Source organism: Hordeum vulgare, chromosome 6H (genome assembly GCF_904849725.1).
Source record: "Hordeum vulgare subsp. vulgare chromosome 6H, MorexV3_pseudomolecules_assembly, whole genome shotgun sequence".
Classification (NCBI taxonomy): Eukaryota; Viridiplantae; Streptophyta; class Magnoliopsida; order Poales; family Poaceae; genus Hordeum; species Hordeum vulgare.
The window spans coordinates 126,066,459-126,088,217 of NC_058523.1; the positions used below are offsets into that span (position 1 = coordinate 126,066,459).

The 21,759-nt window shown below is 43.2% G+C and overlaps 1 long non-coding RNA gene across 1 annotated transcript; it reads right to left on the minus strand.

Moving 5' to 3' along the window:
• Positions 1 to 2,913: 2,913 nt before the first annotated feature.
• On the minus strand, positions 2,914 to 5,742 carry LOC123402243. Its single transcript, XR_006611248.1, has 2 exons — positions 5,120 to 5,742; positions 2,914 to 3,251 (listed from the first exon to the last, which is right to left on the minus strand). It is a non-coding gene; the product is annotated as an uncharacterized LOC123402243 (long non-coding RNA).
• Between the last annotated feature and the right edge of the window lie 16,017 nt (positions 5,743 to 21,759).

Genomic DNA, 21,759 nt, shown 5'->3' on the forward strand with positions numbered 1-21,759 from the left:
ATATAATAGCATGGAACAATCAAAAATTATAGATACATTGGAGACATATCACACACTCCACGATCCCTTCGCACTTGAAGATCTCCTATTCCATTGCTGCAAGTGTGGCCCTCTTGCTTCCCTCCTTCTTTGGTCCTTGAACATCTCGTATGTGACACAACCCCTCACGCATCTCAATGGCATGAGTGTGTTTCATCACCTACGGAAGGTAGGGATTGATGACCTTCTCGAATAACTTGTCAAGGAGCTTGACGGCGTCATGGCGATCTAGATCTGTCAGAAAAACACCCCGAAAATAAGGACACGGGAGAAACTTGCGATGCGGTGGTCAAAACAGACCAGAGTATATATATTTAATGAATTTTTCAAGGTCAGAATATGATTCGAGGAAGAAAACAGAGTCCGAGAGGCACACAAGGTGCTCCCAAGCCATCAGGGCGCACCTAGGGGTTGGTCGGGCCATGTTGGCTTGGGAGTCCCTCGTGGGTCCCCTTGACTGGACTTTATTTTTGTATTTTTTCTAAAATACCAAAACCAACAGAAAAAATATTTTTGGAGTCAGTTTACTTATTGTATCATATACATACCACTTTTTCAGGTTTCTGCAGTGTTCTGAAAGGTCTCTTTTATGCTTTATTCCAGTGTGATCACTTAAATAATATTAGTTTCAACATTAGTTAGCATACCTGGGATGTAATGTTTAATTCTTTTCCCATTTACCACTCCTTGATTTGTGCCCTCAGAGTTGTTAATCTTGATAGCACCGGAGCAATAAACCTTTTCGACGATATAAGGTTCTTCCCATTTGGAGAGAAGCTTACGTGCAAAAAATATGAAACAAGAATTGTACAAAAGAACTAGGTCTCCAACATTTAATTCCTATTTTTGTATTCTCTTGTCATGCCATCTTTTAACTTTTTCTTTAAACAACTTGCCATTTTCATGAGCTTGTGTCATCTATTCATCTAAAGAGCTAATATAAAATAACCTCTTTTCACCGACAAATTTGAAATCATAATTAATTTCTTTAATTGCACAATAAGCATTGTGTTCTAACTCAATAGGTAAATGACATGCTTTTCCACAGACCATTTTATATGGGGACATTTCCATAGGATTTTTATAAGCAGTTTTATAAGACCATAAAGCATTTATATGTATCCAACTTATCTATAATTTTTTATTGTTCCATTCAATTATATTATCAATCTTTTATGGTTTATATACATTTACTAGCAACTCTATATCATTTTTTGGGACTAACCTTTTGACTTAGTGCCCAGTGTCAGTTGCTATTTTTGCTTGTTTTTTACTTTGCGGAATATCAATACAAAACGAAGTCCAAATGCCACAATACTTTTTGGAGATTTGTTTTTGGCAAGAAGATACCATGGTAACTTCTAGAGGCCACGAGAGGAGGCATGTGGGGCCCACTAGGCACCAGGGCACGCTATGGGCCTCCGGCGCACCCTGGTGGGTAGTGGAGCCCACAAGAACCGCCTTGACCTACCTCTGTCTCTATAAATACTCTAAAATCCCATAAACCCTAGAGGAGTCGATGAAATAATTCTCTCAATGACACAAGTTCGAGAACCACAATATCCAATCTAGAGGCCTTTTCTGGCACCCTGCCGGAGGGGGCAACGATCATGGAGGGGTTCTTCATCATCCTTGTTGGCCCTCCGGTGACACGTGGGTAGTTTAATAGAGACCTACGGGCCCGTAGTTAGTAGCTAGATGGCTTCTTCTCTCCTTTTTATCTTCAATACAATGTTCTCCTCGATGTTCTTGGAGATATATTTGATGTAACTCTTTTTGCATTGTGTTTATTGGGATCCGATGAATTGTGAGTTTATGAGTTGATCAATACATGAATATTATTTGAGTCTTCTTTGAACTCTTTTATACATGATTATTATAGCCTCGTATTTCTTCTCCAATTTATTGGTTTGGTTTGGCAAACTAGATTAATTTATCTTGCCATGGGAAGAGGTGCTTTGTGATGGGTTCGATCTTGCGGTGCTCAATCTCAATGATAGAAAGAGACATGACACATATGTATCGTCGCTATTAAGGGTAACAAGATGTGCTTTATTCATACGTGAGTTTTTCTTGTCTACATCATGTCATCATTCTTAATGCATCACTCTATTTTTCCATGAAGTTAATACACTAGATGCATGTTGGATAGTGGTCTATGTGTGGAGTAATAGTAGTAGATGCAGGAAGATGTCAATCTACTAATCGTGGACGTGATGCCTATATACATGATCGTTGCCTTTGATATCGTCATGATTATTCGCTTTTCTATCAATTGCCCATCAGTTATTTCTTTACCCATGTATGCTATTTTTCTCAAGACACGCCTCTAGTGAAAACTATGGCCCTCGGGTCTATTTACTATCATATATTATAACAAAAAACACCTTTCTGCAATTTTATTTTATTTTGTGTTTTAGTTAGTCTATTTATGAAATCCTATGCAATTTAATCTATCTCAATACCGTTGAGGGATTGAACACCCCTCTAGGCGTTGGGTTGCTAGTATTTGTTGTTTGTGTGCACGTGTTGTTTACATGGTGTTGCTTCGTTATCCTACTGAATTGATAACCTTGGTTTCATAACTGAGGGAAATACTTATCTCTACTGTACTGCGTCATACCTCCTCTTCGGGAAATCCCAACGCAACTCACAAGTAGCAAGCATCATCAAGTTTATTAGACCAGTTCTTTCTAGATCTATTAATAGTCCTTTGCAAGAATAATTTTATTTCTCGGTTACTCAACTCAACTTGACCGCTAGACTGAGGGTGCTAAGGTGTCAGGACCGGTTTCCAAATAAATAAACTTATTGGAAATCAGCCATGAATGTCACCAGTGTAGAAAATCATTCACACTTATAGACCAATCTTGATATAGAAAACCAGTAGTACTTAATATTAAACATGGAAGAGCAGAGGTCGCTCTATGGTTTATTACAACGCACCCATACTTAATATAAGGGCGGATATATCACAATGGTCATGGGTAGCTCTACTGCTCGCATAAAATGTAGGCATGCCACATCAGAGCGAAGTGACACGGCTTAAGTACTACTACATGGCAAGCATGGGAGTGAGGCTTGACTATTTATTTGTGGTGGCGGAAGTGGTGAAATAATACAACGGCAGACTCCAAGATCACAAGACTGACCGGGACTCCTCTAGGCATTGGACTCGCTATCATACTCTTCATCCATGAGGTCTCCTTCACCTATATTTGGCACATCAACAAGCCAGTGAGTACTTTGAAAGTACTGGCAAGACAATTTCCACAAAAGATAAGATGAATGCAACAATTTCATATGCATGGTTAATTATCACAATTATCATGGTAAAAAAATAATAGCAATTAATTAGAGTAGGTAAGTTGGGCGGTAGTCCTCCCAAAATATCCAAACAAAAATAAAAATACACCAATCGGGTGTCTGAAGCGACGCCTCTAAAGGTTAACAAGTAAAATAAATAACCACCATCGGACGTCCAAGTGACACCACATACAAGGCATAATAAACAACAAGCCACAGTCGGGCGTCTTAGCGACACCACAGAAAGGGCATAAAAGTAAATACTCGCCTCAGTCGTGCGTCTCAGCGAAGCAACACAAGGGGCATAAAAGTACATACTCGCTTCAGTTGGGCGTCTTAGAGACACCACAGAAAGGGCATAAAAGTAAATGCTCGCCTTAGTCGGGTGTCTTAGCAATACCATAGAAAGAGCATAAAAGTAAATACTCACCTCAGTCGGCTGTCTTAGCGACACCACAGAAATGGCATAAAAGTAAATTAATATCCGGGTGGTACAACCAACCTTCGAGATATTTAAAATAACGAAGTTTCATCAAGTTAGTTCCATCGTCATAGTCGAATGTCAGCATTAGCACTTTCATAAACAAACCCATTCTCCACAGACTGACACTTAGACCGATACTTGACGTGTCAACGAGTCGTCCTTGACCATGGACATGGCTACTCGAATAGTTTTGACTCTGCAAAGGGTGTACTATTTACCCACAACCAACGGGTTTCCATAGTCACTAAGACTAATCCCGCGTACGGTATTTCAGAAGTAAACACTCTGAACCAGCACACACCCATTTTTACCCAGCGAGGCCCGGCATCACCCGAGTAACTCTCTCAGGGGAAAAACTCTAAGACGGGGAAGCCAACGCCCTCGAATAGAATTGGATCACATTTCTACCGTGCGCTACAAGGGAGTGCCCTCCCTCTCAATCCCACACCGGAAACACCCATGCCTCCTGACCAGATGATCGGCTTTATGCCAAGGCCATGGAGACCTTCATCCTGGCCCCTCTAGTTGGTGTGTATCTGATAATAGGTTTATGACATACTACACCATATTCCCTTCTGAAAGACATGTGGTAGCACGGAAAGTAAGGTGACGTACTGACAAGACTCGATCTATGCCGACACTAGAGTTGTAAAACTTATCCACACGGTATCATGCCACTGGCATGCTCAGGCCACAACCTATCACGTCACATGTGACTAAGTTGTCCAAGGCCTCTCATCATCACCTTGATGATCAACCTTGTTAAGAAATAATTCATCTCGTAAGCAGGTGTTATTATGATGGAGTTTATCTTATGCAAGTATTCATATGCAGCAAACACTAACAATACTAACAACAAACAATCACATCAATTGCGTAGACAGCTTGCCTAGTTCGACGAAGCTGGGATCGAGCTCGATGAAGTTAACGTCGATGCTTCCCTCGTCGGTATCTATGTTACACTCGTCGGTTCTAACATAAATATCACAGTCCAAAATCTTGTCTTAAAATATTTTTGGATATATATGAAAGTAAACTAGACAACAATAGAAAGATTTCGCAAAAAAATCACTAGAAAAGACCGTGTAGTTTAAAAGTTATAAAGAAAATGAACTCAGGGACTGATTTGTAATAAAACAGAAATATCCCACGGGGGTGACTGGAAAGAAGCAAAGCGCTCCGTTGAAAGTAACCAAACCGGAAACGTACTCTGGAAAATGCACTTCAGAAAAATGGTTCGCAAAGATTCGAATCATGACAGTGGGCCTCCACTCTCAGGTTTGAATCTACCTCGGCGGCGGATGAAGCTCGTAGTGCCGTCGACGGCATCCTGCGACGAACCACACTGGAAGAGGCATGCGGGTGCACTCACAAGGAGGTTCTGCAGCTGATGGAGGTGGAGGCACTCGCCGGCGGCCACCACATCGATGACAGCTCAAAACTCCGGCGAGCAGCATTTCGGGTGCAGCGGGATCTCGATAGAGAGGCCTGCACTCAGAGAATCCTCGCGCGGGTTAGAAGGGATACTGCTCGAGGATCTTGCTGGCAAGAACTGGGCCACTGGGATGCATCCACATGGGCAAATTTTGCCGAGGACCGAAGCAAATCGGGCGGCCGGAGGCGGGGAAGAAGGCCCTCCAGAGGCCTTCTGAGGGTTTCGGCGAGGTTATGGTGAGGTGTGGTTCGTTTGGTGGCTACACATTGGCTCAGGGTGCCTTTTTATAGGCCGGCGAGAGAGGGTGCCGCGGGGGACCAACTCCGGCAACAAATTGCGGTAAGCTAGAAGGATTTGCAGGAGCTCACGTGGTCGGATTAGATGCTACGGTCTGCGGCTGATTCATTTTGCTCCTCAACACGAGCCATTACGGACAGAGGCAGGCTATAAATGGGGCGGCTCGTCACAGGCACGTCGGCACGAGAGGGCATGCTCTCTGCTATCCAGAGCATGGAGAGCATGGGTGGGGGACGGACACGTGGAGCTTGCAGGGCGCTTGGGCGGTGCCGGGCAGCGATTTCCTGCAATGCCTGCTGGCGGCCGCGTCAGCTCTTGTTAGCGCCGTTGCGAGAGCTGGCGGGCTTAGGCCAGCTCACTACCGATGCGTGCAACCAGCCAAAGGACCGTGCGGCGCGGTGGATAGGCTCGGGGCACAGTGCGCAAGCCGCCAGGGCTTGGCACTGGTGAGATTGATGCTGCTCTGCTCCCACCTCCAGAAGTGCCCACCACCTCCTCGATGAATTGCTATTGGCATGAGAAAAATGAGTTAGATGCTGAAAATTTATGGGGTAGCCTCTCATTGATTCCAGAGACTGCGTGCAAATTTCTATAGGTTAGAAGCCAAAGGAGTCTATAAGTTCCTCTATAAATTTCTAGGGGTCAAATGTGATTACACAAAATGGTTTTGGATATTTGAAAGATAGTTGAACTATCTCAAAACCTTGAGAAACTATTTTTAAAAGATGCCCTATAATTAGAGAGAAGTAAGGAGCAACAAATTTTTTAGAGAGGAAGAGCGATAAGTTTTAGGGAAAAACTAAGTTAGCAAAATATTTCACCCATACCATTAATGGATTTTGAAAAGAAGGGGAGATGGATTTTCAAGTGAAAATCTTGGTCAAGGGGGAAATAAAGTAAGACACTTTTCCAAAACAGAATTTTTTGACAGGAAAACTCAAAAAAATTTGTCTCAGGTAGGATTTCCAAGGAGATTCCAGAAGATGTTTTGTCAAAGTTTTGTAAATTCACTTTAAAAGCAAATAAAATAAGATGTTACAACACCTACCCCCTTAAAAAAAATCTCATACCCGAAATTTCAGCCATTCCTCAAGCAACTCTTCTCTTTTGCAGAAAATTCCAAATTGAAATTTTGAGGTTGCTCCTTCTGCAGAAACTCTTCTCTTTCCCAAGTGGCTTCATCCTCTGTGTGACTACTCCACTGTACCCTGTATAACTTGGTGACCTTCTGACGCGTCTTCCGTTATGCTTCCTCTAGTATCCTTACTAGGTGTTACTGGTAAGTGTGATCTGGTTGCACATATATGATGTTGTGTGATACCTGTTGGTCTGGATTTCTCACACATTTCCTTAGCTGAGAGATGTGAAAGACGTCATGCACGTGTGACAGTTCAGCGGGTACGTCTAGCTGGTAGGTGACCTGGCCTCTCCGTGTGATTATCCAGAATGGTCCGATGAAGCGAGGTGCTATTTTTCCCTTAACCTTAAATCTTTGTAAACTCCTCATTGGTGATACTTTGAGGTAAACATATCGTTTGGTTCAAAGCTGACGTCATGGTGCTTTTGATTGTAATAGCTCCTCTAACGGCTTTGATTTGTCTTGAGTCTGTCCCTGATGAGTTTTACTTTGTCCTCAACCTCTTGGACAATCTGTGGGCCGAAGATATGACTATCTCCGGTGTGTGACCAATTTAGTGGTGTACGACACCTTCGTCCGTACAAGGCTTCAAAAGGTGACATTTTTTAGACTTGTCTCGTAGCTATTGTTGTAAGAAAACTCGATGTAAGGCAGCCTGTCCTCCCAATTGATCCCATATGTTAGTACACATGCCCAGAGCATGTCCTCCAGAATCTGGTTCACACGTTCGGTCTGTCCTCCTATTTGTGGGTGATATGCTGTACTGAACACTAACCGTGTTCCCAAAGTTTGCTGTAAGTAGTCCCAAAATCTTGAGGAAAACTGAGTGCCTCGATCGGATACAATAGTCTTCGGAATCTCGTGTAAGCAGATGATGCGAGCGAGGTATAACCTGGCCAGCTTCTGGGTGGAGTAGGTGGTCTTTACTGGAATGAAATGGGCCACCATGGTGAGTAATTCAGTTATTACCCATATAGGGTCATGCCCATGTCGAGAGGGGGGGGGGGTAATCCGACAATAAAATCCATGCCAATCTCATCCCACTTCCACTCGGGTACGTTCATCGGTTGTAGTAGGCCTGCTGACTTTTGATGTTCGGCCTTGATCCCTTCGCAAGAATAGCAGCATGCAATGAAAGATGCAATATCTATCTTCATTCCGTGCCACTAGTATTTTGTTTGGATATCCTTGTACATTTTCGTGCCTCCCAGATTGATCAAGTATGGCACGGTGTGGGCTTCTTCTAAAATTTTCACCTTGAATTCATCTTGGTCAGGTACACATAGTCGGTTGTCGTACCATGATATCCCTTGCTCGTCAATATTAAATTCGGAGGCCTTGCACAGGCCCACCTTCCTCTTTATACCCTCAATACTAGGATGCTCGTTCTGAGCCTCCTTGATTTGTTTGTCCAAACTGGGTTGTATTTCCAGTTGTGCAACAATGCCTTCCGAGACGAGGAGCATGTTGAGTTTGGCGAACTCTTGAATAAACTCGGACCTTAGATTTGACGTAGGGCTGCTGTCTGGGGTTGGGTTCCTGCTGAGAGCATCAGCTACAATGTTTGCCTTAAGGGGTGATAATGTATCCCCACATCATACTCCTTGATTAACTATAACCAATGGCGCAAACTTAGATTTATCTCTGTCTGGGAGAAAATATACTTGAGGCTCTTGTGGTCCGTGTATTATGGCGGCCAACTCCAGATCATGACTGGGATAGTTTTCTTCATGTCGCCGCAACTTCCTTGAGGCGTAAGCCATGACTTTACCTTCTTGCATAAGTACACATCCGAGGACTTTTCTTGAAGCGTCACAATATACTTCAAAATTCTTGTGCACATTGGGAATGATCAAAACCGGTGTTGTGGTCAGCCTCTTCTTCAATTCTTGGAAACTATTTTTGCATGCCTCAATCCACTAAAATTCGTATTCTTCTTGAACAACTGGGTCATTGGCTTGACAATTATGGAGAAACCCTCAATAAATCTCTGGTAGTATCCTGCCATTCTAAGGAAACTCCATACGTGTGTCACATTTGTTGGCTGTTGCCATCCATTTTTGACTTTTACCTTCTCGAGGTCCACGACTATGCCTTGTTGGGTCATTACGTGGCCCAAAAATCCGACTTCTTTTATCCAAAATTCACATTTGCTGAATTTTGCATATAATTAATGCTTAGACAGCTCACCTAATACAACTCTTAGGTGCTGCGCATGCTCTTTGGGTGTCTTGGAGTAGACCAGTATGTCATCGATGAATACCACGAAAAACTTGTCCATGTACTTCATTAAGACCTTGTTCATCAGATGCACAAAATATACTGGGGCATTTGTTAGTCCGAATGGCATCATTGTAAACTCGTCCAGTCCCTATCGGGAAGTAAGAGCTATTTTGGGAATATCCTCCGAGCGTATCTTTAGCTGATGATACCCCGACAGTAAATCAATCTTTGAGAAAACCTTTCCTTGTGCCAATTGGTCGAATAAATCATTTACTCGGGGCACAGGATACTTATTATTGATGATGGCTATATTGAGAGCTCGATAATCGAGGCATAGTCTTAGTGTCTTGTCTCTCTTCTTGGCAAATACTACTCACGATCCCCATGGTGAGGAGTTGGGTCAGATGTACCCTTTGTCCGAGAGTTCCTTTATTTGTCTCTTCAACTCAACCAATTTGGTGGGTGCCATACGATAATGCTTCTTGTATATTGGGGTTGTGCCGGGTGCAAGTTCAGTGACGAACTCTATCTCTCAGTCTGGTGGCATACCTGGTAGTTCTTATGGAAACACGTCCAGAAATTCACACACCACTCGAACATCTTTTAACTCAGAGATATCCATTTTATTTAGTTGGGCTTGAGTCGGTTTGGTTCTTTCCAAGGCTGCAACTTTTACTCCTTTTCCCTGATGTTGGATGAGTTTCACGGTCCGGTTGAAGCAGTCAATAAATCCTTTGTTTGTGTTCAGCAAATCCATTCCCAAATTACATCGAGATTGTTGCTCTCTATCACAACTAGGTTTGCCCAGAATGACAAACTTTTAATTTCAATAGTAATATCCTTGCAGTACTTTTTGGTAACTTTCTGTACTCCCGAGGACTTGATGGTCATCGAATTTTCCTAGGGGAGGATCAAAAAATTGACTTTCAAGGAAAACTTTTTTGAAATTAACGAATGGGGAGCTCCAGAATCGAGCAAAACCATGGCAGGAATTTTGTTGACAGGAAACTTATCGAGCACTATCTCTGGCGCGTTCATAGCATCCTCCTTGGCCACATGGTTCACATGAACTTTGTCGTGGTTATTATTGGGTCTGAAATTGTTGCGTCTTGGTGTAGAGTTGTTATTGGGGTTGTTTGGTTTTGCGCACCATTTCATGTCTTTGGGCACTGTCTCGTGTACTGTCCTGCTTCTCCGCAAGCGAAACAGTTGTTGCGTGCACGGGGAGTAAAGTCCTTGTTCCTTGCATAAAAGTGGGTGCTGGAGTTGTTGGTCGGGGTTGGAGCATGGGGCGTTGAACTCTTCGGGTTTTTAGTCTTCTGCCTATTGTTGCAGGTTCGCGCTGAGTTATTATGTTACGGTGTTTGTGAATGTTGTCCAGGCTACGACGTTCGGTCTCGAGCATAATGGCTTTGTCCACGAGTGTTTTGAAATCGGGTAAGGTGTGAACAACCAGTTGACACTTCAAGGCGGGAGCGAGTCCATCAAGGACTTTTTTGCATTTTCTTCTGTTTTGTTTTTTAATCATCAATAGCATATTGACACAGTTGGTTGAATTGATCCAGATATTCCATTACAAAGGAACTCTGTTGTTTGAGGTCCTCGAACTCCCTTTTATTGATTTTCATGACACTATTGGGAATAGCGCCCACGAAAGCTTTCTTTGAACACGACCCAGGTGATGTTGTTCTCATTTGGATGCACGCGTAGGATATTTTCGACCACGAGGTTCGTATAGCACCTTATCGTAGTCGGATCATTAGGCAATAATAAGTTTCCTTTCAATATCACGTAACCTGTCATCGTCTTCCATCGGTTTATCGCCGTGTGAGGAGACCGGTGGGCGGGTCTTTTGTAACTTAGTCAATCTCGTGTGTTGTTGGTGAGTTCCATGTTGATTTCCCATACTTATAAGCTGACTCATCATTTCTAGATGCTCCTGTTGGCTTTGCTCATATAGGCAACACACTTGCCAGAATGTCGAGTCGCTGTCTTCTTGACTTGACTGTCCTTGAGTGAAGTTGTTACCTGTCTCAGTAGAATGATTCTCTTCCTACAGTCTTGGCATGGAGCGTGTCCAGGGAAGATTCATTTCTAAATTCTGGGTTGACATTGCAAAAACCAAATGAGAATTACAAGTATAATAGGAAATAAAAGCTTTTACGGCCAAGAGAAACATCAAATATTTTTCATAAAACATTTGTTGTGTTCGGAGAAGGACTGCTGTACGTATCTTACATCGAGCATAATTATACAATACATCACTTGGGCTCTACTCACACATCTGTGACATATTATTTAGGTAATGCACTTCTCCTGATCGTACATGATGCAACATGACTACTTATCTTCATCCTACGAGCACATAACGATACATATCATACAAGCGTCCCGATGCACTGCTACACCATTCCAAGGTGGAGGTGGAGGGAACCTCGATCGGTCGGCCTAGGGTAAGTCCCAGACAAGGTGCTGGAGACTCGACTACCTCCTTCACAGGCTCTAGGCAGATGGCGCGAGGCGGCAAAGCACGCACGGGGCTAGCACGCGGAGCATCTCTAATGGGAGTAGGAGCAATAACTTTATTGAACTCCTCAAGTGTAGGCAGCTGATGGCTAACTAGTTGCGTTGATGGTGCACACGAAGCTAAGGAGGAGGGGCATGACCAGGGTGGCGCGGGACGGAGAAGCTCAATCCTCTTAGGGGGACGTGTGTGAGACTCCATACGAGCATCCACTAAGCCATCGAAGGCTGACTCCGGGGCCATGCGGTACTACACGAGCATCCCAATGGCCTCATTATCCTCTCTTGTGTGGTAGGAAAAAGCATAGTGACTAGTGTATGACACGTGGCATGGGAGATAGCAATAAGGATGAGTCTTCATCACTCGAATGCTGTCCCGAACACGGGCAATCGCCTCCCTGGCAGCCATCTGCATAGCGTGCCTCTCCGTAGGGATGCCTCTCCCGACGAAGCGAAGGCAGTGGGTCTCAACTCGCACCAATAAAATGCATAGAGGCCTAATGCATAGTCAGAGCATCACTAATATTGTGGAAGTAGAACGTGTACTCCGTGCGAGTCATCGGGTCCAATCGCGATCCTAGCAATGAATGAGAGGAGTCATGAAAATCGTGCGGGCTCGTTGGCAAAGACCTGCAACGGACAACCGTTGCTAGCCATCTACACAGTAGAAATTTTTTCCCAGATAGTCATAACATAAATATATGTTGACTAACAGAAAAAACTCCACACTATGTAGAATAATAAATAAAAAAAATAGCTAAACCTGTTAGCTATCACACCTAATGGTTTCCTGCAATCAGCCTCGCCCTGATACTAAGGTTGCCAGGTTTCCAAATAAATACACTTATTGGAAATTAGCCATGAATGTCACCAGTGTAGAAAATCATTCACACTGATAGACCAATCTTGATACAGAAAACCAGTAGTATTTAATATTAAACAGGGTAGAGCGAAGGTCGCTCTACAGCTTATTACAACACACACATACTTAACATAAGGGTGGATAAATCACAATGGTCATGGGGTAGCTCTACTACTCGCATAAAAGGTAGGCATGTCACATCAGAGTGAAGTGACACGGCTTAAGTACTACCACATGACAAGCATCAGAGTGAGGCTTCACTATTTATTTGTGGTGGCGGAAGCTGTAAAATAATACAATGACAGACTCCAAGATCGCAAGACTGACTGGGACTCCTCTAGGCATCGGACTCGCTATCGTACTCTTCATCCATGTGGTCTCCTTCATCCATATTTGGCCACATCAACAAGTCAGTGATTACTTTGAAAGTACTCTCAAGACATTTTATACAAAAGATAAGATGAATGCAACAATTCCATATGCATGGTTAATTATCACAATTATCATGGTATAAAAATTAATAGCAGTTAAGTTATAGTTGATAAGTCGGGCGGTAGTCCTCCCGAAATATCCAAACAAAAATAAAAATGCACCGATCGGGTGTGTGAAGAGATGCCTCAAAAGGATAACAAGTAAGACAAATAACCACCGTCGGGCGTCTTAGCGACACCATAGAAAGGGCTTAAAAGTAAATATCGCCCTAGTCGGGTGTCTTAGCGACACCACAGAAGGGCCATAAAACTAAATACTCGCCTCAGTCGGGAGTCTTAGCGACACCATAGAAAGAGCACAAAAGTAAATACTCGCCTCAGTCGGGAGTCTTAGCGACACCATAGTAAGGGCATAGAAATAAATGAATATCTGGGTGGTACTACCAACCTTTGGGATATTTAAAATAACCAAGTTTCATCATGTTATAGTCGAATGTTAATATTAGCACTTTCATAAACACACCCATTCTCCACATACCGACACTTAGACCGACACTTGACCTGAAAAGCAATCATCCTTGACCGTGGACACGGCTACTCGAATAGTTTTGACTCTATGGAGGATGTACTCTTTACCCACAACCAACGGGTTTCCATAGTCACTAAGACTAATCCTGTGTACGGTATTTCAGAAGTAAGCACTCAGAACCAACACACACCCATTTTTACCCAGCGAGGCCCAGCATCACCCGGGTTACGCATGCTCTCAAGGGAAAAACTCTTAGATGGGGAGGCCAACATCCTCGAATAGCATGGGATCACATTTCTACCATGCGCTACAAGGGAGTGCCCTCCCTCTTGGTCCCGGACCAGAAACACCCGTCCTCCCTGACCGGATGACTCGCTTTATTCTAGGGCCATGGAGACCTTCATCCCGACCCTTTACTTGGTGTGTACCTAATAATAGGTTTGCGACATATTACACCGTATTCCCTTCCGGAAAGACATGTGGTAGCACGGAAAGTAAGGTGACATACTAACAAGACTCAATCTATGCCGACACTGGAGTTATAAAACTTATCCACACGGTATCATGCCACTGGCATGCTCAGACCCTATCACGTCCAATGTGACTAAGTTGTCCAAGGCCTCTCATCATCACCTTGATGATCAACCTTGTTAAGCAATAATTCATCTCATAAGCAGGTGTTACTATGATGCATTTCATCATATGCAAGTATTCTTATGCAGCAAACACTAACAATACTAACAACAAACAATCACATCAATTGCATAAACAACTTGCCTGGTTCGACGAAGTCGGGATCGAGCTGTGTGAAGTTAACTTTGGTGCTTCCCTCATTGGTATCAACGGTACACGCGTCGATTCTAACATAAATACCACAGTCCAAAATCTTGGTTCAAAATATTTTTGAATAAATATTAAAATAAACTAGACAGCAAGAGAAAGATTTTGCAAAAAGAATCACTAGAAAAGACCCTCTAGTTTAAAAGTTATAAAGAAAATGAACCCTGGGACTGATGTGTGATGAAACAGAAATATCCCAGGGGGCTGACTGGAAACAAGAAAAGCGCTCTATTGAAAGTACGAAAACGAGAAGGGAAAAAGTACTCTGGAGAAATGCACTTTAGAAAAAACAGTTCGGAAAGATTAGAATCCTGACAGTGGACCTCCACTTTGAGGTTTGAATCTACCTCGCCGGCGGCATAGGCTCGCGATGTCGTTGATGGCGTCCTGCGACGAACCAGAAGGGAAGGAGCATGCGGGTGCACTCACCAGCAGGTTCTGCAGCTGATGGAGGTGGAGAGATTTGCTGGGGGGCACCACGTCGATGGCAGGTCCAAACTCCGGTGGGCAGCATTTCAGATGGAGCGGGATCTCGAGAAAAAGGCATGCACTCACAGAATTCGCGCGCGGATTAGAAGGGCTAGTTCTCGAGGAACTTGCTCGCAAGAACTGGGCCGCGGGGATGCATCCACCTGGCAGAATTTTGCCGAGGCCCGAAGAAAATCGGAACGCCGGAGGCGGGGAAGAAGGCCCTCCAGGAGGCTTCTAAGGGTTTCGACGAGTCTGTGGTGAGGTATGGTCGGTTTGGTGGCTATACAATAACTCGGGGTGCCTTTTTTATAGGCGGGCAAGAGATGGTGCCTCGGGGGACCAAATCCGACGACAAATTGCAGTGATTCAAAAGGATTTGTAGGAGCTCACGTGGCCGGGTTATCTGCTATGGTCTGCGGCTGATCCATTTTGCTCCTGAACACGAGCCATTACAGACAGAGGCACGCTATCAATGGGGCAGCTCGTCACGGGCGCGTCGACGGCAGATGGCGTGCTCTCTACTATCGAGAGCATGGTGACGAGCATCATGGCGCGCATGGGTGTGGGACGGGCATGCGGAGCTCGCGGGGCGCTTGGTCGGTGCCAGGCGGCGTGGCTTTGTAGCAATGGCTGCTGGCGGTCGTGGCAGCCGTCACTCGCTCCATTGCCAAAGCTGGCGGCCTCAGGCCCGCTCACCGCTGACGTGCGCAATTGGCCAAAGGGCCGTGCGACGTGGTGGATAGGCTCGGGACACTGGTGAGATTGATGTTGCTATGCTCCCACCTCGAGCAGTGCCCACCACCTGCTCGATGAATTGTAATTGGCTTGAGAAAAATGAGTTAGATGCTGAAAATTTATGGGGTAGCCTCTCATTGATTCGAGAGACTATGTGCAAATTTTCAGATTTTTGAAAATGGTTAAGTTAGGTTTTTAGGAAAAATATAAATTCTGGTCCAAACTTTGGTTAAACCTTCAAAATTTTAAATTTGAAACCAGAAACGTTTTGGGGCAATGTGTTGAGGGTACCTAGGGCTACCTAGGATAGGAAACTGGAGGTCAGAAGCCAAAGGAATCTATAAGTTCCTTTGTAAATTTCTAGAGGTCAGATATGATTAGACAAAATGGTTCTGGTTATTTAAAAATAGAAAAAGTAGTTGAACTATAACAAAACCTTGAGAAACTATACTTAAAATATGCCATGAATTTAGAGAGAACTCACACGCAAGAAATTTCTGAGAGAGGAAGAGAGAGAGAAGTTTTAGGGAAAAACTAAGTTTGCAAAATGTAGGATCAAAAGTATGTCTAGAGGGGGGTGATTAGACTACATGACAAGATAATTTTTTTGCATTTTCCCAATTTTAGTTGAGAGGCAGCTTTGGGAGTTATAACAAGTCAAGTACACCCTACACATGCAGTTCTAAGAGTATAGCAACCAAAAGTAAAACATGCAAGTGTAAAGTAAAGGAGTAAGGTAGAGAGATCAAACACATGAGGTTGACACATTGATTTTTGGCATGGTTCGATAGGTGGCGCTGTTGTACATCCATGTTAGTAGAGACTTCAACCCACGGAGGGTAACGACTGCAAGAGTTCATGGAGGCCTCCACCCACAAGGGGTCCACGAAGAAGCGACCTTGTCTATTCCACCACGGCATCCGCCCATGAAGGACTAGCCTTACTCACGGTAGATCTTCACGAAGTAGGCGATCTCCTTGCCCTTACAAACATCTTGGTTCAACTCCACAACACGAAGTAGGAGGCTCCCAGGCGACACCTAACCAATCTAGGAGGCACCAACCTCCAAAAGGTAATAGATGTGGTAGATCAATGAACTCCTTGCTCTTGTGCTTTGATACGTCTCCAACGTATCTATAATTTTTTATGGTTTCATGCTATTATCTTGTCAAACTTTGGATGTTTTGCATGCCTTTTATATATTTTTTGGGACTAACTTATTAACTCAGTGTCAAGTGTGAGTTCCTATTTTTCCATGTTTTTGACCCCTTTCAGAGGAGAATTTGAAACGAAGTCCAAACGGAATAAAATCCCCGAAAAGATTTTTTCCGTAACGGAAGAAGATCAGGAGACTTGAGAGCCAAGGCAGGGGGTCCGCAGGGGCCCCACAAGCCCCCACCCCGCGGCCAGGGTTCTCGCTTGCTTTCTGTTCGTCTGTGTGGGATAGTCTACCTGTCCTCATGGCTAGGTCCACCACTTCGAACGATACTCCTGAGAGCGAAGTTCTCAATTTCAAACAAATTGAGGAAGAAAACTTAAAGGACGCTTGGTATAGGATTTGCAACGCTTAGAGTAGATCTACTCATAAGCAATCCACTACCGTCCTGCTTCGCAGTTTTTGTGTGGGTGTTTCTCCTTGGAATAGGTATATTCTTGACACCATCGTAGGTGGAAATTTCTTGGGTAGCCATACCGTTGATTCTCACGGAGCTGTGATAAATTTGGTAGGCTCACCTCCACTCATGTTTAATGGAACTACCTTAACTCTGGAACATGTGATGCGTAGGCTGGATGTCATTGAAAATAAAGTTGCTACGATCGAGCTTATTGAGAATTTGGATAAAAAGATCCACAATCAAATCACTCAGTACGGATCCAAGCTAGGAATCATTTTGAAAAATTTAAAGGAGAAGGAACCCACAGTTAACGAAAAACTAGGTCATGATTCCGTTAGGATTGGCAAGCTAGAGGATGTTATAACCAACTTGGGTTCCGCTTTTGCCGCTCTGCGGAATACTCCAAACTTTGCCCACAATAAGGTCACCAAGTCTGTTTTTGTTCCCAAAAATAGTGGTGAATCATCTAGCAAGAAAGATGAAAACCTTAAGATGATAAGTGATCACGCTACTTATGGTTTGAGCACCAAAGACGACGATACGTGATTCTATCGCTTTTATGCCTAGCTAAGGGCGTTAAACAATAGCGCTTGTTCGGAGGCAACCCAATGAATTTATCCTTTTCTTTCCGTTTTTTTGCGTCCACACCATCACAATTCTGTTGTGATTGTGTTTTTTGTGTTTCTTTTTTGTGTTTGAGCCAAGCAAAACCTTTATGGCTAGTCTTGGTAATGGTTGTTTGATCCTGCTGGAAAAAGACAGAAACTTTTCTCTCACGAGATGATTTTTCATTTTTATTCAGAAAGAGCTTTTGAGTTGATTCTTTTTTCTGCTGGTTCGTATGCCTTTTTCCCAGGCCGTCGTAATGTTTCAGATTTTTTGAGGTATCAGAAGTATACGAAGTATACAGATTGCTACAGACTGGTCTATTTTTGACAGATTCTGTTTTTGTTGAGTTGGTTGCTTGTTTTGATGAAACTATGGTTAGTATCGGGGGGTACTAGCCATGGAAAAGTGAGAATATAGTAGCCCAACACCAATATAGATAGAATTCAAGTTTTCTACAGTACCAAAAGAAGTGGTAGTTTGTTTTCTTGTGCTAATGTAATCACAAGTTTCTGTTTAAGTTTTGTGTTCTGAAGTTTTCAAGTTTTGGGTGATGTTCTCATGGACAAAGAGATAAGGAGTGGAAAGAGCTCAAGCTTGGGGATGCCCAAGGCATCCCAAGCCAAATTAAAGGACACCAAAAAGCCTAAGCTTGGGGATGCCCCGGGAAGGCATCCCCTCTTTCGTCTTCAATCCATCGGTAACGTTACTTGGAGCTATAGTTTTATTCACCACATGATATGTGTTTCTCTTGGAGCGTCTTGTATCTTAGGAGTCATTTCTTTTTGTTGTCACAATCATCCTTGCTGCATACCTTTTTGAGAGAGAGACATGCACTCATCCTGATTTTTGCTAGAATGCTCATAGTGCTTCACTTATATCTTTTGAGCTAGATACTTTTGCTCTATGTGCTTCACTTATGTCTTTACCTTGAAAGATAAAGGGAAAACATTATTCCTGATTTTGTCATCGGATAAACCCGCAAGCTGAAATAATGCACAAATCTCATCTACATATATCAAATGGTAGTCTTGATGAGTTCTATCGCCTCCTGCATAAGGATTAGCTAGCAGCTTCTCTAACGTACCCGAAAGGAATCTCATAATAAATAGTTTCAGAAAGTTTAGTAGGTTGGGGGGCAACTTTTTCCACTTCGGGTCGGGGTGAAGATACCCCTAAACAGGCCCTTCAAAGGATTACTATCTAAAGTAACAAGCAATTGTACATTTTAGCACGTACCAAAAATGTTTCCTTACCGAATTCCACTTACCAAAGGCGCTTCACTCCCTGAGAATGGTGCTAGAAAAGAGTCCTGATGACCCACAAGTATAGGGGATCAATCATAGTACTTTCGATAAGTAAGAGTGCCGAACCCAACGAGGAGCAGAAGGAAATGATAAGCAGTTTTCAGGAGCTTTCTTTGCAAATGATGTAAGAAAGAGTGATGGATAGTTTTTTACCAAGCTAATTTGTAACAAGTGACAAGAAACAATAGTAAAAATATGGGAATTTTTATAGCAAAGGACGGGACTAAAAGTACTCATATATGAAGAAATGCACTCTCGAGGACACATGGGTATTTCTGCCTAGTCATGTTCATCAGGTTGAGTTGATTCGTGTTTGTTACTTTGACAATTTGATATGTGGGTGGACCGGTGCTAATGTGTTGTTCTTACTTGAATAAGGACCCCCTCTCGCAAGCATCCACAACTAAAAAAGAAGCATTAAGATAAATCTAACCATAGCATGAAACATGGGGATCAAAATCAGCTCCTTATGAAATAAAGCATAAAGTAGGATTTAAGATTTTGTCACTCTAGCAACCCATCATCTACTTATTACTCCACAATGCCTTCCCTTAGGCCCATAATATGGTGAGGTGTCATGTAGTCGACTTTCACACGACGGCACTAAGAGAAGCAACAACATACATTTCACATGATTACTTGTAAGAAGACTTCTCCCATGTCCTCGGGAATAAAAGTAACTACTCACAAATCATCACCATGTTCAAGATTAGAGGTATGATAATTATCAATAAGGATCTGAACATATTAAATTTCACCAAATAAACTAGCAAGCATCAACTACAAGATGTAACCAACACTACTCGTGACCCACAGGTACTAATCTGATGTTTTGAGATAAAGATTGAATACAATAGATGAACTAGGGTTTGATATGAGATGGTGCTGGTGAATGTGTTGATGAAGAATGGTCCTCCCACGAAGGAGTAAGAGTTGGTGATGACGATGGCTTCAATTTCCACCTCCTGAAGGGAAGTTTCTCTGGTAGAATTGCTGTGGCCAAGAGCAAAAGGGCCTCTCTCCCGGTTTCCACCTCGATACGGTGACGATTCATCCGAAAAGTATATTTTCATTTTTTTTCTAGATAAATACCCAACTTATAGCGGAAGAGGGAGGCCGGAGCACCTGGGAGGTGGCCCCAGGCCCTCAGGGGACGCTCAAGGGGGGTGGGTGTGCCCTGTTGGCTTGGCACCAATAGGTAGCCCCCCTCTAGTATATTCTTGCTCCATAAATTCATATATATTCCACAAAAAATCCTCATGAAGTTTGGGGTCATTTGGAGTCTAGTGAATCTTTAGCCTTTTTCTTGGTTTTGAGGTCCAGAATTCTAGTTTGTGGAAATTTACCTCCTTGTGATGTACCTTGTAAATTCGGAGAGAAAGGCATAAGAATTGTATCATAAAGTGGAATAATTACCAAGAATAATATAAATATTAATACAAAATCATGATGCAAATTAGACGTATTAGTGCACTTGCCGCTCACAAGGGTGGAGGGTGCGACCCTACCCTTGTGAGCCCCACAGGAGCCCACTCACTTACCTCTCATGTCCATTAGCTTCTTCCACCTACAAAAAAATCATGCTCTATTCTTACCCAAGTTCTCGCTCCTAGATACGAAATTGTTGATCTCTTTGCACGGAACTCTGTTTCCAAAAATGCTCGGCGGAATTGTTCATTGATATGTGACTCCTGTGCGTGTGCAATGAGTTTTTGTTCTAGTCATTTATATTTTGCATATTTTGGTATTGTTGGTGGCCAATGAAATAAGCTTGCATGTTCAATTCATTTGATTCTAAGCAGTTTTAATGCTTGATATAGCCTTCAGACATCTACATGAGTTGTTGTTATCAATTTTGTAATGTTTTATTCACCTCCTTTTCGTAGACAAAATTTTTAGAACTTTTTGTGAACGAAAATGTTCGGGGGCATATTCGCGAGGGGATCTTGAAGCCCGAGTTCAGAGCAAACGTCGAGAGGCCCATCAGAGAAAATTCTCCCTCGAAGGGCCGAGGTTAAACCATGTGAATGTCCATGCAACACGTTCATCGACGGAGCCAATTTCTATCACGAGTTCGATTAGTTCTTAGCTACCTCCGGCCTAACCAACTTCGTTGCAGATAAGTGCGGTCAGTATCAAATCCTCAACAATACTTTTGTGCAACATTTTCATTTCATGGCTAGACATGATGTGCCTATAGTAGCATTCCAATTATATGAACATACCTTTGAATTGCCATTTGCACGTTTCTGTGAAATATGCATGCTTCCTCCATAGGGAATACTAGATAACACTAGGCCGGATGAATTCAAAGATTTTTTTTACTCTTTTATAGTGGGGGAATTTAGAGGTGTTTCTAAAGGAAGACCTACAAATTTGCATTTTCCTTCGATCCATGATACATCTCCAACGTATCTATATTTTTTGATGGTTCCATGCTATTATCTTGTCAACTTTGGATCCTTTGTATGCATGAATATGCTGTTTTATATATTTTTTGGGACTAACCTATTAACTCACTGCCATGTGCCAGTTTCTGTTTTTTCCGTGTTTTCGACCTTTTTCAGAGAAGAGTATTAAACGGAGTCCAAACGGAATAAAATCCATGGGATGATTTTTTCCATAACAGAAGATACACACAGGACTTGAGAACCAAGGCAAAGGACCTCGGGGGAGGTCACAAGCCCCCTAGCCGCAACCTAGGGGAGCCCGCCTGGCAGGCTTGTGGGCCCCTCATGGCTCTTTTTCCCTACCTCTTTCGCCTATAAATTCTCTAAAAATCCAAAACCACCAAAGAGAGCCACGAAAATACTTTTCCGCCTCCGCAAGCTTCTGTCTCCGCAAGATCCCATCCGGGGACCGTTCTGGTGCCTTGCCAGAAGGGGATTCGGACACGGAGGGCTTCTTCATCAACACC